The sequence below is a fragment of the Hypomesus nipponensis genome, chromosome 26 (assembly GCF_054491055.1).
Source record: "Hypomesus nipponensis isolate SF chromosome 26, ASM5449105v1, whole genome shotgun sequence".
NCBI lineage: Eukaryota > Metazoa > Chordata > Actinopteri > Osmeriformes > Osmeridae > Hypomesus > Hypomesus nipponensis.
Genome location: NC_140386.1, coordinates 6,300,042 through 6,315,819, shown reverse-complemented (window position 1 = coordinate 6,315,819; position 15,778 = coordinate 6,300,042). Strand labels below are relative to the sequence as shown.

The following is a 15,778-nucleotide window of genomic DNA, read 5'->3' as shown; positions in this document are numbered from 1 at the left end:
CTCTCCTGACGGGATTTTAAAACCACGCTCTCTTCCCCTAACGGGATTCTAGAACCCGCCGAATCGATTCTGCTTCCACAAACAGGTGACAACGTTTAGAAAACTCTCTCTTCATCTAGACAGACAGTGTTTCTTTCAGGCCCTGGCTGAATTCTCTCTGCCTGGTCGGGATGGGCATGAGCAAGGCTCATGAAGAGCTGCTGAACACTGGGTCTCTTGTATCTCATGAACAGAGATTTCAGCTCCTCGTGTCTACAATCCTCCCCTGGCTTCCTGAGCAAGGGAACAGCAGCTGGGAGACCCTTATGGATGCATATACAACCCGGATAACAAGCTCAACAGAGCAACTGCAATACCATAGCCTGAATAATACTAATAACAAAAAGGAATCCGAATACGCGTCCTAAATGAAATGAGCAGAATAGCAATCCTATTTCACGGCCGATTAACTGGTTAGGAAGCTAGGCCTTCTAATAGACAAGTTTGGCCAATTCAATCTTGATGCTAGGCCTGTTGGCTTTCATGCTGTCACCAGATTAACAAACAAACACAAGCGCTCAAATGTTCATGCCACCCAAAAGCCTCCGTGCAAAATACCGACTTATTCAATCAGAGGGAAAAATGTTTTTGGCTGGGCTGGAGCTGGTTGTTCTGCTTCACTGGCAATTGGCGAACCTGCACCAGAGCACATCACTGTTAGAGATCTAAACCACTGCAGGCAAGCACGCCAACAGTCCCTGAGGATCAAGGATGGACGCTGGAGTGATTAAAACATTGGAATGGAGGAGAAAGAGGAGAGATGGGAGAGTTAGATAGTGACAGGAAGGATGACTCCGCTACCCTTGTCATATATGTAAATGTACTGCCATGTGTGGCTGCTTCTCGTTTGAAAAAGAGACAGATGGTGTGTGCGCGCGCGTGAGGGTGTGTGTGTGTGCGTGGGGGCGCGCACGCGGATCAGAATTGAGGTATATGCAGACAATTCAACATGCATTATTTGCAAGACAATTATATTGGGACTCAAATGACAATTTTTACATTTACGTCGTTGGCTTAGAAGAAGATTGTGAATGTATTAAAATACCGTCCCTAGATGAACACCACAACTCACCGTGCTTCAGAACAGCAGAGAAAGTTTAACTCCGCATCTCCCATTCTCCTCTAGAATCGTATGATGTGCTTGTTCCTCAAGTTCCCAAAATTGTGGACAATCTCATTACATGCAGTCAATATCGGGGTGAACGAGTTACAGGCTGAACCGTGGATACAAAACTCGTAACATCCGAAAAGAATCCAAAAAGGCAATAGCAGGTTACCATTTAATTCTGCGCAACCGAGCAATTCTTCTACCGCTCTTGCCCACTGGAAAACTTCTGGAACGAAATGCTTTTCATTATGGAACGATTGGCAAAGTCAGGTTATCCGAATATAATTTTACGTTCCTGGAAGCAGAGACTTTGACCTTTCAGGGGATAATGACTTTACAAAATGAAATTACCCACCGAGAGATAGCGAAAGGGAGAGAGGAGTGAGAGGGGGAGAGAGAGCGAGAGTGAGAGAGCGAGCAACAACGCTACTCGATTGGGAATGCGTGCGCGCTACTCGTACTAAACACCGGTGGGCTCTTCATGCAGGGCAGATGCGAACGAATGCGGTTTGGTAATGCTTCACGGAATGTCTAAGTGCCTCTGGATGGTGGTTAAATATTCCTTTATAAAGTCCGCGGCAGCCCGCGCGCTCTGCTTGACCCGCCTACTCCGCATCGCTGTCTGGGAGAGAAGAGGAGACAATTTAGGTGGGCGCCGGCAGCAGATACAGCATTTTCCCCGTTTGCCCCCTCTCTCTCACTTAGTCACATGTTTAAAACACATGTAGCCATTTGTAGCCTAATATCTGCTAAAGGAGCATGCGTTATACACTCCTGACGTGGAAGGAACATTAAGAAGAATTTAGCAGCCTGCAAGTAGTGTACAAAAAATTTGTGTGTGTGTGTATATATATATATATATATATATATATATATATATATATATATATATACACACACACACACACACATATATATATATATATATATATATATATATATATATAAATATATGAATCGTCACTGTTGCCAAACTGTTTTTGGTATTTGGTAACTGCAATCTTGCAAGAATAAGTTTGGGATGCTGTTGCTGTTGGGAGAAGAAAACGTGTGGAAGGCCAATACTGTGTTATATCAGGTGGAAGCAGACAATACAGCCATCAAGTTTGGCCGTCACAAGCCTTGGCTGTATTGGGGGAAAGATTAAACACACAATCCCTTTCGCCTTAAAGTTTCTATCTGAGCGATGAGTCATAGCAGAGCAAACATGAAATTGAATTCTCAGAACCCCAGGACAGTCACTGAATAAATGTTGGCACTCCGCAATGACTATGGCAGTTCACATTAAACAAATAAGCATCAACATAAATTGTCTTCCACCAAGCACAACAAGCAACAGGATTGGGCATGCATCTATGTTGCACATTGAGTTTTTTCACACCCACGGAATCGACTCAGATTCAGTCAAATGGATTTTGAGCTGTCCTTGGTGCTGAAAGGACGCACCTTCGCCAGCACGACTTTCATTGTTTGTCGTGTCAAGTTCGCTGCGATCCACAGGCTACACGTAGTGTTTACCGTTATTGCCCGTCTTTCCACTTTACGTGACAAGGTCTATGCTTGCTATTTTACTTTTCAAATACAGCATAAAAGCAACTCCGGGCCAGGGACTGAAGAGGAAGGAGGAGAGTCTACCTGTGAGAGCTGCCCATGCACCTGAACAGGCCCATGGTTTCAAGCTGAAGTGTCAAGTATAGGCACAGGTAGGCCACAGCACATAGGCATATTCTGGTCCTGCTCATTGACAAATCCTGGTGGCCTTTCTAAACCTACAATGAGTAATCTGAACATATTGTGAATAAGTCCCAACCATATGCGATGATATAGGGATTATATAGGGATTTAATGCAGTAAGGGCTTTAACTCTAAGACACAGACAAGATTGTGTGTCTAACCGACCTCTAAACTGACTATTCTGCCCATTCACTCAACCCTTATCTGCTACATAATGAAATAACATCCGACATAGCCTCAACAAAACACAGCCACAAGACCAAACAGTGAGATGTTGATGTGTTTTGGGATAACATAGCCATTGATTCTGTCATCCCTCCACCTAATTGCAAACAGTAACTAAATGATGTTGGTCAAATAAATGAAAGTGCTTTCTGCCTGAAATGATATCCCACACACTCCAGCCCCCCCACCCCCCACCCCCCTTCCCTGACCCAGTAAGTACTGTAATTCCATTAATTTCAGCATCAAGCCGAAATGAGTGTCATTAGCATATTAATGAGCGATGTTCTGGAAACGGATATCCACTGAGGGTCTGGTGGCACTGAAACGGCCCAGTGGATTTTTAGCTCGTAAGACTGTGATGAGCAAGGCTATGTGACAAATTCATACCTTAAGCACAGTCTCAATCACACACCATTGTCAGGGGGGGGGTGGAGGGGGTGGGGGGGTGGAGGGCGAAGAGGAGCTGACATTGAATAACTAGACTTCTGGCTCAGTAGATGAAGGACAGAGAGTCAGTGTGAGGACAGAGTGTTCAGGACAGCCACGCAGGAAGGCTGGACGAAGGGTTCGGCCACAGGCCTCGCATCAAAGGCTCGAAAAAGAACATGTATTATGCACGACTTTAGCATTGTAGCAATGATACGGCACATGATTCTGGATCCTTCCTCGTCCTCTGCCCCTGTTCCAGTCACCGTCAAGCTTTTCTGTACTCTGAAGATAATAAAGATGATCTCTGCTTAGTTTGGGCTCTCACTCTTCCACAGCCGCTACAAATAACCACTCTCACCAATAGCTGGTGGCCTGTGGAAGCCAAGTGTAATATGATCTCAGCCTTCTTCAATATCCCTCAGTATAGTGTGGAGAACATCCTGTTCAGATAACTCAGTTCCATGGGCCGGTGGAATGGATTTTGCTCTTTGCAACTAAGAGCTTCTTGCTTTGAGCTCAATCTCTCTGGTTATCCCATCGCAGAGCGCTCCAGTATCAGGCCAGGCAGTTATCGTTTCTACTTTTGAAACGGGCGCTGTAGTTGAGCTCCCCACGGGCTTGGAAGCAATAGCCAGGCGCCCTCATTGAGATTATTCTCACCTCATCTCACTTCTCATCTTCAGTAGAGGTCCAGACTGCGTATTAAATGTATAAAGGTGCAGGTTGTACCATACCTTTTGGATGATGGCTTTCCTTATCTGTATAAATGGGTAGCTGCACTGAAAACTTGGCTCCAGGGTTAGAGTCAACAACACGTTTGTATGCACAGAATTTAGCATCCAACAAACAACGTGTCCTTGGTTCTTTAATTCCGCCGAACATCACTTCAGACTGTTCAATGAGATCATTGAGGTGCGATAACAACATATATAGCATGCCATCCGTCAGCCCCGCCACAAAATGAACGAGTGCAGCGGAAGTCTGCCGACATCCTGGCTGGGTGGCTCAATAACGTTCTCTGGAATGACGACAACGGGATGGTAATCATAGATTTCATCTGAACCATCCCGGTACAGGAGCCTCAGTGCTTAACAGTGTGGCTGCTAATTCAGTGGGATTTCCAGGCTGATAAGCTTCTGCGTAGAGGATGAGGAAGGTAAGCTGCTTTGTCTACCCCTCCGCAAGCATGGATCAAATCCCCCAGTCCTGCAGAGATAATGTCCTTTTCATCGTTTTCCACAGGCATGTAAGGCTTAAGAAAGTTTTGAATTCGACAACTTTATCAGAATAAACACGGTGAACGCCATAAAAGCCTTTTAGGTATAAATGATGGTCCAAACTGTGATATGCATACCGTATATTGTATATTGATAGGTGGAGCTCTGGCAGTCAAAGAGCTTTTGACGGCAGATCAAGGAAGCAGTTTCCAATTCCCTAAAAGCCTGTGCTGAATGAACACGTTATTAAGTTGAGCTATTGAAAGGCAGTCGCTGGGGCTGAGACCCGCTATGTCGGACCACTGTAAGTAATGAACAATGCTGTCATGTGACCCTGAAGGATGCACGCTGCTCCGTGAGAGCCTGTGTGGTGGGGAGGGCCACCTCGGGCCAGGGCTGGGCAGGTAGGCTGTCACCAGAGGAGCAGCGGGGTTGTAGGTTTGTCAGAAGTGACACAGGGTTGTTAGAGGGAAAGGGGGGGGGGGGTCTCTCCATGACACGTCTATCCATTCATCCAGTGATGTATTAAACCATAGCGCTGAAAAGATGGCCTCGATGTTAGCGTAAACATCTTTGTGACCTGCCCGGCACGCACAACCCCGTCCCACATGCTGCTGTGGCTTCGGATGGTCTTACAGCCAGAAAAGACTGTTGTTTGTATTGTATGTGTGTTCATGACAGGCAGAAACAGCGCCACGTTGTCATGGTTTTCTCACCAGCGACACTGAGGAAGCACTTCATTCCTGCGATGATAGAGAACTTCCCAGAGTTCCAGATGGGTGCCGGGGGAACTTTCCCTCACCGGCGCTAGCACAGGCTTCAAACAATGTCGAAAACAAATTGACAAGACATGGAAGGTGAGCTTGTACACGGTAGCCCTGTCACTAACCGTATTTCACGGCCGAGTGTGACAAATCCAGGATCCCCAAACTGACATGGACGACTCAGGGGACAGGAAGACGGCACGTCGGCACGGTGACAGCGCCGGGGAAAGTACGCCTAGTGGGAGAAGTGCACGAGTCAGCAAAAGGTATTGCTCCCATTAAAATATAATTTACTGCCGGTCTCAGACACATCTTTAGCACTGTAAGCTGCAGCAGGAGGAACCCGTGATTGGGCATGTGGAGGACATTACAAATGGGGGCAGCTTCTCGGCATCGTTGAGTCATTTATTAAACCCACCACTACTTATATTGTCTCTGTAATGATAAGTCGCAGTGATAGGTTCTGTGCCTTGTGTTCAGATCATTTTTCAACAGTACAGCGCCTGATTCCCAACCGAATATTATGGATCATTTTCTTGTAATCCTTCAGAGAAAAGTCCAAATAAAAATAACATTCTGAGGCCAAACCAAACCACATGGTAGATCTCTTTAAAGAAATCATGTTTTCTGATATTGAAACTGTTCATGATTAATTGCTGTAACTTTAACATGTGCCCCTCAGACATGACAGAACTTTAGTTTATTTAGTTGTTTGACACATGTTTTATAAGCCGTAGAAATCATAAAAAAGAGAGACCCATTGACAATAGAACCCTTGGCAATCCAGCCGTCATATTACTCCACTTACAAAAAAAAAATGAAAGGAGACCTTTTTCAACGATGATTGACAGCCATGTTGAATTACGCCGCCGCTCCAGGAGAGGCTGGTTCTCGCGAGGTTCGACCGTCTGAAATTCTGCCCGGAGAGCTGACGTGCGCGTTCCCAAGTACCCCGGCTCTAATTTAACAGTTCCAAAACTCTCCCATGAGTTGGGCTCCCAAAAAAACCCTGAAAAAAAACGAACGTTGCTAATGCCAAGTTAATTAACAGAACCCCAGATGCTCAGCCCCCAGAACGCCGGAGTGAGAATATTCCGTCGCAGATCTGTTTATTTAGCCACTAATGCCTCTGTGTCAGAGGGACAGTTTCTGCAACACCCGATCAGCTGCTTTGTTAAAGTCGTTTAGGAAGCTGTCCCCTTCCCAAAAAATTGATTAATTTCACTGTAATGGCTTTTGACGCCACTGTTTGTGGTTGGCTCTCAATGGAAGTCGGCATCCGTTTTCAGGTTAGCTATCCAAGTTCTCGGAACAAGTCTAAAATAACAAATGTCATTATCATCAAACATCATTTAAACTGTCCTTTAAGACCTTCTAAGAAAATGCAAGTCACTGAATTGTTTTGGTAAGGCTGTCTTTACCACAAATAGTCATGCAAAATGTTAATATAGTATAATACAAAAATAGTATGTTCTGGATGTAAAATTATGAGACACATTCAGTATAAAATGATCCCATACTTAACAGGCAGTCCTATTGATTACTAGAAACAAACAGATCACATCAGAAGAAAAATTATTCAATGACTGCACTATTGAGAGGGGAAAAATTACTGTCATTACAGTGACCTCAGACTATCTCTCTTGGGATACAAAAGCTTGAAATTGTCTCCATCCTTCCGGAGAAACTGGAAATTCTTATTAAAAAGCCACATTGTGCATCATAGACTTCATTTCAGTCAAAAATAGGTAACCTTACCACAAAAGCAGAAGGCAGGGTTTCAAGGGTAATATTACGATGTAACAGAAGAAATCTTTTTGGAAAACGTTGGGTTTTCACCGAACAGCATTTGAACTGCAGAGTGAGTTTCCAACCTTTTCCCTTGTACAGGAAGTGAAAGTTCTCCTTCATCAAATGATTGGGATAATTGAAAGGATATCAGCGTGTTCTCATTGGCTCGGGGGGCTTTATCTCGAAAAGTTTAGAAGAAAGATAATTAAAGGTCAAATGAATGACCACGGCAGCGGTCTGACTGTGAAGTCCCAGGTTCTGATAACAGACAGTGTCACCCAATCATTTAATTGACTTTGCTTTGCATGTGGTATCTCAGGAATTCCGACTGAAGGAAGCCCCGCACTGGTAGGCGGCAAGGTCATCAATCATCAACCAGGCTGTAAACACAATCAGATAGACGGATACAAAAGATAGCGAAGATCTAACAGCCCGTGTTAACAAATCCCCCGCCACCTCTATTAAAACAGAGTGGCATGTTGGAACCCTCACCTCCATCATCCCTCCGGAGATCTCAGGTAGCGAAGGCGCCCCGCTGCCACTTCATCCCTCGTCGGGGCGCGGCATGGCCACCGCCCATGTTGGAGAACACGGGGGCATCACTCTGGGCATGCTCCGTTGTCACCCGCCTATGTCAAGCCGGCTGACAACGCTGAGATATGTAGGCATTCCCCCTCTCTGAGGCGCGCGTGCTATCGATTCTTCGGGGGGGATCGCCATCCATCACCGTGGTAACCCCTCGCATCTCAGAACTTATGGAGAGCCATCGTTCATTTGCGAGGCAGCTGGGGTAGCAGGGGGAGGGAAGGAGGAGGAGGGGGGAGGAGGAGGAGGAGGAGGGGGAAAAGGAGGGGGAGGAGGAGGGGGGTGGAGGAGGGGGAGGGGGAGGGGGGGAGGAGGAGGAGGGGGGAGGAGGAGGAGGAGGAGGGGGGAGGAGGGGGAGGAGGGGGGGAGGAATCTATGACCTCTCTACTCTCCGGCTAGTGTGTCTCCCCAGGCTTCAGGTTGATGGGAGTACTCTGTAATGTCGTTAAGACCTCGGCATTGTCTGACATTAGCCACATTAGCGCTCAGTCGGTAATTGTTTTAGGGAAACTGTCCCCCGACTCCTTAGACACCCAGCAAACATCTAATAAGGCTCAAGTACAGCGTGCATGCTAATGATCCGCCTGTCTGACAATCAGCTCCTGGGTTCACTTTACCTTAAGGTTATTTACCATACATGAATGCCCCAAAGTGACAACATTGTAGTCGTACACAGTAGGAACCGCCTTGTAGTGTGTAGTAAGTAATCATACAAGTGAAAGGGTTAAAACGACGTTCACAATTATCTTGTTTCGATAACACAACCTTTAACTGCCCCCTTGCAACTTCCACCACCCCCCCTCCCCCTGTACTGAGCCTTCTCACAATTCCCTGTGCGTACATCAACCGCGCTTATCACCATAAATCTTGTTTTCTTTTGCATTGTTTTTATGCTTTTAATGTGAAGCACTTTGAATTGCCTTGTTGTTGAAATGTGTTATACAAATAAACCTGCCTTGCCATTGAATTACATATTCCCATGCACCTGCAATATATTGTTATGTAATGAATGTAACCTCGATGCAACGTGCTCCCCGGTTTTTTTTGACACAGAGGTCACTCCAGTGAGGTTTAGCGCTCGAGAGTTCACTCTGAGTCTCTCTGAGCGCCTGAAACATAACCACAAACATATGTTTAGTTGGTTTCAATGATGACAAAGCTGCTATGTTTACAGCTATGGCAATAGGATGCATAATCTGTCACCTCTTCAACATTGGTGTAGAGTAAGGGTGGGTAGGAAAAATGCATGGTATCTACTGTTTTCAATGGTATATCACAAGAGCACAAGCTCTCGTTCTGACGGACGACCATGTGCGAAGGGACTTCTGTTATCTGACTTCATTCCTATATGTATCAGTGCAATCTGCTTTTTCCCTATCCGGGAAATAAATGAAATATTCATAGGCGATATGTGTTGAACGGCACCTGAAATCAAATGAAATGTGAGTGAGTGGAGTGTGTTTGGTGTCAGTGTTTGCTGGGCATTGTAATCTGGTTTAAAAACGATAAACGACGATCTGACTGTAACCCTGTGTTTGTTCCGGTCCGCTTCATATGAGAGCACACTCAGATGTCGTCCATTTAAATGTCGGTCATTGGCATCGCCCACTGAAAACACTTTAGAGGTCACCATGTGGCCGTCTGTGGATCATTTCTAAGCTTTTAAAAAGTTAATTGTTTCTGTCCGGTCGTCTAGAGTCAAAGCCTACGCGTTTTCTGTCGACGCTGAAATATAAATTGGTGAAATGTTCTGGTTCAGTTCTTCGACAACTAGTCTAAAAGGTTTAGTGTTTTTTTTTACCTTTTATGACTCAGTAGGGAGAATTTAACTGCTGCGGTGCAATCCTAACACAACTGGCATGATGCACGTTTCAGACATCCTCCATGTTCTAGTTTTGTATGACCCTGTCAGTTGAAAAAAATAAATAAATAACATACTGTCATCCCTTCAAGCAGTCAGGCTTGCATCGATTCATGTAGATGTCCAGTGAAAACAATGATCAGACGCAGGTTTAGATCTGACAGGCAGCTTTTTGTCACCAGGTTTCATCATTTGAACTTTCCTTGCAGGTAAAAGCTATCTCACCAGCCGACCCTGGAGGAAGGCTAGTAATTGTGGAGAGACGGCGCTGAAAGGCTAAAGTTAATCTTAAACGATGACAGTTACTCCTTGATTACGTTTCCTTTTATCAGGAACTCTTATTTGATAGGTCCTGTGTGTAGGATCATTTACATTGATTATATAACAATCATTGTTATGGAGACTCAATTTCAGGAATTACCTTCAGTTCCGGATCTCTAATCATTTTAACCATCCTACAATAATGAAGACAAAGGTGATCGATATGACTTTGACAGAATAATTTTTCTTTTTTTCCGTTGCCCGCTTTTTCTTATCTTACCCTCCAAAGGCATTGACAGCTGAATTTAACCAAGGAGCCTCTTATCTGCCAAGCCAAGAATAGATGATTTGAGCTAGCTGTGGCTTTGCATGGACAACAAGGAACATACAGTATCATTTACTGTGTTCCGTCAATAAGAAACGCGCCTCTCTCCTTGCAACTTTTAATCACATATTGGAGCACGCTTGGATGAAAGCTCTCACTGTGGATCCAGAAGGCATGAGTAAAAGATAACCGCCTGGAACAGGTCTTTCCCTTTAATTAGAAGACTGTGTCCTCATTAAAAAGGTGCAGTTGGTGATCTCCATTCTGGAATGCTGACAGGCTCTGAACTACAGCACTGAATTGACACCTCAACTCAAGGACCATCTTTGCAAAAAAGAAACTGTATACAAATAATTGCACTGGCTAATGAATATAGTTGTGAACTATAATATCCATCAACGCATTTTGAACCTCAGCCCGCCACTTAATTTGAGCAATATGATCTTTAGCTTTGCAACCTAGGCTGAAAGTCACAGACATTCGTGTATCCATCTCTATGATTTTGCAGTGAAATGCAGTCATGAAAAGCACATGGGCATCCACAGTGACGCTGGAACACCTTATCCAAATTGATGTAATTTCTACCTCATGTGAGCCAACTGATATTGGACGTGTCTAAATTGTCAGCCATGTTCAAGAACGTCAAGTCTTCAATTGTTTATGACTGCTTGCCAATCACTATTAAGCTTTGTAAAATGGGTTTCAAATGTTAAATTATACATATGCACCTATAGTCCCAGTTCACTGAAATAGTTAGCAATTTTCAGAAAAGCAAGTGTTTCTTTAATTCTATAGAACGCAAAACAAGCCTAGAAATTGGGAGTTGGAATTAGCAGAACTAGGGACTCAAGCACAATTTCCAATGACAAGGATGAAATTGACTTATACCAATAGGAACAATTCCTTTTCACAAGTCTTAACATTTAGTGTACAGTTTCAGCTAATGTGCTCAATCAACCAAGCCATGTTGGGGGAGGAAGGTCAGATATATTTTATAAAGGCATTGTGATAAAGGCAGTTGAAAACCAATTACAAAATATTCCATACATGTGAAATTGACAGTTTTTGTGCAATGCGTCCGTCTTTTTTGCAAACAATGTTGCAATACAAATAGGATCCCTTACAACTGTATATTGCACTCTGCCGCACATGCAGCGAGAGGGTAGACACTTGAAACATTTAGTCATCCTCCTCACTGATCTTGTCGGTCAACTTCTCATCCTCCACAGTAGACGTAAATGTTGAATGCAGAGGACTCCAGAGTCCTTGGATGAGACTGTCACGCTGGACGTCGTCTTCTGCCTTGCAAGTATAGCCTAATTGCAAGCGTGTCAGAGGGCTTCAAATATACCCATGGACTACACCTAAACTCAAGGAAGATGAAGAAAAATGTCCAAGGAAACTTGGTAGGAGAGTTTAGTGGGTGACGACCCCTCCTACAGATGACACTAAAGGAGTTCAGGACACCTACCCCTTGTCACTGGTAAGTGGCCTTTGTTCCCTTTGCCAGTGCTCTTGTCAACAGCAGACACGTTTATGATGCCGTTGGCATCAATGTCGAAGGTGACCTCCACCTGAGGAATACCAAGAGGAACTGGGAGGATGCCAGTCAGCTGAAACTTGCCTAGCAGGTTGATGTCCTTGGTCATGGCTCTCACCCTCGTGAACCTGTTGGTCAAAGTAAGTATGAGCAATGTGTGCATGGCTCTTCGGAAAAGCAACAATCAACTATATCTCGCTCAGACATCCAAGGAAGGAGTTGGGCCATCTTTGGTTTTGACACCTCTGGTGGAAACTACGAATGGCAGGAATGAACTTCATCACAGCGAAGGAAGGATTTCTGATACGTTTTATCCAGTCCGTTTACCTGAATAAGCACACCAGGCTGGTTGGCAGAGTAGGTGGTGAAGGTATGGGTCCGTTTGGTTGGAATGGTGGTGTTATGCTTGATCAGGACGGTCATGACCCCTCCAGCAGTCTCAATACCCAGGGACAGGGGAAGCAGAAGCAAGTCTTGGCCATTCTCAGACAGGATGGCAGCCTGGACAGCTGAAAACAATTACATTAAAGTCTAAACCCTCACTAGCTACAGGATCAACATTACAAACTTGGTTACTGTCGCTCAGACATCCAAGGAAGGTGTTGGGCCATCTTTGGTCTTTCAACCTCTGGTGGAAGCTACGAATGGCTGGAATAAACTTCATCACAGCGAAAAAAATACAAGCGATGGGTCTCTGAAGCAGCTCACCTTCTTGTCTAATCCGTAGGCCAAGGCCGCAGCGGTCAGCTCATTGATGATGCGCAGAACATTCAGGCCAGAGATGGTTCCAGCATCCTTGGTTGCTTGGCGCTGAGGGGTTGTTGAAGTAGGCTGGCACAGTAACTACAGCCTTGTTTAACAGGCTGAGGATGAAATAACAGACCCAAGGTCAATTTGAACGTCAAGACAGGCCATTTAAAATGTTGCTTAACAGGAGTCCTAAGAGGTAAAAAATTGCTTTAGTCAATTTATAAAATCTTACCTTGCCCAGGTAGGCTTCTGTAATCTCCATCTTGACCAGAACCATGGAAGATATCCTCTGGAAAGAAGCTCTTGGTCTCGCCCGTGTACTCAACCTGCACCTTGGGGCGGGTGTCGTCATTGATGAGATACACTTTGCTCATGTTGACAACTGCAGTTCAGTCAAGACACTCGCATATTACATTTCAGCACCAATTGATAACCATAGACATGGAAATAGGTTTGACTTTGGCAGAGGGATGCATCTAGGTAAAGCACTCCTTCCCTCTAGCATTAGCAAGCAAAACACAAAGAATGAGGCAGGGAGCAAATAGAGAAAGAATCCTACCTGATGGCCAGTAACACACAGACACATGGGGATGGTGGGGGATGGCTGCAGCACAATAATACAACAACCGAGAATGAGTATAGGAGTATCCGTGCGGCCTTATAATGTCGCCTTATCGGACTTGAGCCAATGGGCTTGAAGCAGGCTCACACAGGTGTAGTTAATGAGTGTAATGAAGTGCGCTGCCGAGTGCCATGCCTGAACTAGGATTCACTCATATGCTGCTTCAGAATGGGATGTGGGTAAGATCTCAAAGAAGGTCTTATGACGAATTATGTTACCACTCCCCAATTGGAAAAAAACCCTTTGTTACATCTGAGAGAATGTAAGGGTTCCCAGAATAATAACAGCAAAACAATATTCAATATGAGAGACAAAAGTGTATTTTCATGTCACCCTTTTCTCAAACAGTCGCCCCCATGGCAAGCAGGTATTTAATTCCACGACGTGAAGAGGATTAAGTGAGGACAAAAGTCTTAGTAATATGATTGTGATTTATGACCCTTCCCATCAGTCATCATATTTCACACCTCCTAAGGGCTACACACGCTATTTATTCCACATGTGGCTGAATGCCAAAAAAAAGAAGCTTTAGAACACTCAAGTAAGACCGGCGGGGGGAGATTGATGGTTTTTGCGTGTTTTTTCTCTTGATGGGAGACATACGCCCATAAGTCTAAAAAAAATATCTTGTTCGCAGGAACACTGGACAATCTGCTTAACAATTTATGCATGGCTTTCATGGTGATAAACAGAGTTTTCTTTGAATGTGTTTCCCTGAAGCTTGCCTTTGAACACAGTTGAATCCAAACATCTTGTATGGGAGTTTCAGTCAGATGAATGTGGGTCTGTATTGACCCTCATACCATAAGACAGTGTTAGAGTGGTGCTAAGTCTATTGATTCAACAGATGCCTTCTTCTGAAATCTGCACACCACTAACACCTCTTATGACAACCAATAACATTGCGCCAATGTCTTTGTCCGTGTGAAGCACCAGTTTTCGATTCTCTCCGTGCACAGGAGCTCCGTTGTGACACGATGCTGGATGGCGGCAACATTTGTTTTGCTCAAGGCTTGATTAAGTGGGGAGCAGAGGTTAACAAGATCCCACTGGGGAAAATAATGAAGGACATTTATTAATATCGCAGCATGGGCAGGCCTATGGAAGCAGGGTGCTCTGTGGGGTTTTTCCGAGTGGGCTGCCATCCAGAGCCCACTCGGGAAAGGGGAGCTCTTTGAAGCCGTATTCACAACTTCTCCTCCTGCTGGTCCTGCTGGCATTTCATTATTAATTTAACCGCCCTCTTCTCGCTCCCCCCTCCCTCTCTCTCTCTCTCTCTCTCTCTCTGTCTCTCTCTCTCTCTCTCTCTGACTCTTTCCTCTCTTCTCTCTTTGGCTCTTGTTCTACCTCTCTCACTCTCCCCCTCCCTCTCTTTCTCTCCCTCTGTCTACCCTCCTCTCTCTCTCTCTCCCTCTCTCTCTCTCTCTCTCTCTCTCTCTCTCTCTCTCTCTCTCTCTCTCTCTCTCTCTCTCTCTCTCTCTCTCGAGTCTGCGATAGCAGCACGAGGAGAATAGCCGTGCTCTTGACAGCAAACACTGTGGTTCTGATTGAATTCTGTGCTCTTGGATGAAGGAGGTAAAATTAACATAGTGTAGGCTTGGCATAATGGATTGGGCTGGTGGATTTTGCTGTGGGCTTCTGGTACACTGAACCGCCGGGTCGACTGAGAAGCATTTCTATTCTCTGTTATCTCTGGAATGACAGTCTTTATTTCGTGAAGTGAAGACCAGAAGTCCTCACAGCAGTTGTTGGTGTAAAAAAAAAAGAAGAAAAAAGAAAAAAAAAAAGTTACTTCTCAAGCTTAGTAACTCAACATGGCCCCACCTTTTCTATGCAGTGTTCACTGCACCTTTGTGAGTGTAAGGTCCAGCTATGCTTCTACTAAGTCTGTTTTCCCCCTGTGTTACTCATGCTTTGCTATTGATGATTAGGTTTGTGACAATCTAATTATAAATTCTGTCAGAGGCTTTCCCTCTGGACATCAGGTTGCTATTTTGTTAATTGGCCGTGTAGATGAAATTTGGTGTCATTTTATTTTAGGAGAAGACATAATTAGGATAATGAGGAACGAAGCCATTGAACGGTATCGGGCAAAATACCACGTAGAAACAGACTGCAGAGTGTGGATATAAATTGTGTTGATGGATGAATTATGAATCTTGGACTGGTAAACTTCGCTGAGAGAGAATTAAGGGAAAGCGGTATGCGAGGGAGAGAGGAAGAGAGAGAGAGAGGGAGGGAGGGAGGGAGGGAGGGAGGGAGGGAGGGAGGGAGGGAGGGAGGGAGGGAGGGAGGGAGGGAGGGAGGGAGGGAGGGAGGGAGGGAGGGAGGGAGGGAGGGAGGGAGGGAGGGAGGGAGGGAGGGAGGGAGGGAGGGAGGGAATGAGAGAAATAATCATTGGGAGAGGAACGTGAGATCCGTAGGGGCTGCTGCTAATTGCCTTGCTCATGAGTTTGAGCGACGTGTTAGCCTTCCTCTGGATCTGGCGTTGCGCCTTGGGGGTGTTGGCAGCCCTGCTCACCAGACG

General features: G+C 45.1%; 2 non-coding genes and 1 pseudogene across 3 annotated transcripts; all 3 read right to left on the bottom strand.

Moving 5' to 3' along the window:
* Positions 1 to 11,306: 11,306 nt before the first annotated feature.
* On the bottom strand, positions 11,307 to 13,257 carry LOC146221184 (heat shock cognate 71 kDa protein-like; annotated as a pseudogene). The gene is made up of 6 exons (XR_014750766.1): positions 13,189 to 13,257; positions 12,862 to 12,961; positions 12,588 to 12,742; positions 12,207 to 12,388; positions 11,811 to 12,007; positions 11,307 to 11,703 (listed from the first exon to the last, which is right to left on the bottom strand). The product of XR_014750766.1 is annotated as a heat shock cognate 71 kDa protein-like (transcript).
* LOC146221186 (small nucleolar RNA SNORD14) lies at positions 12,075 to 12,168 on the bottom strand. Its single transcript, XR_014750823.1, has one exon. It is a non-coding gene; the product is annotated as a small nucleolar RNA SNORD14 (small nucleolar RNA).
* LOC146221185 (small nucleolar RNA SNORD14) lies at positions 12,458 to 12,551 on the bottom strand. The gene has a single exon (XR_014750820.1). It is a non-coding gene; the product is annotated as a small nucleolar RNA SNORD14 (small nucleolar RNA).
* Positions 13,258 to 15,778: the final 2,521 nt, after the last annotated feature.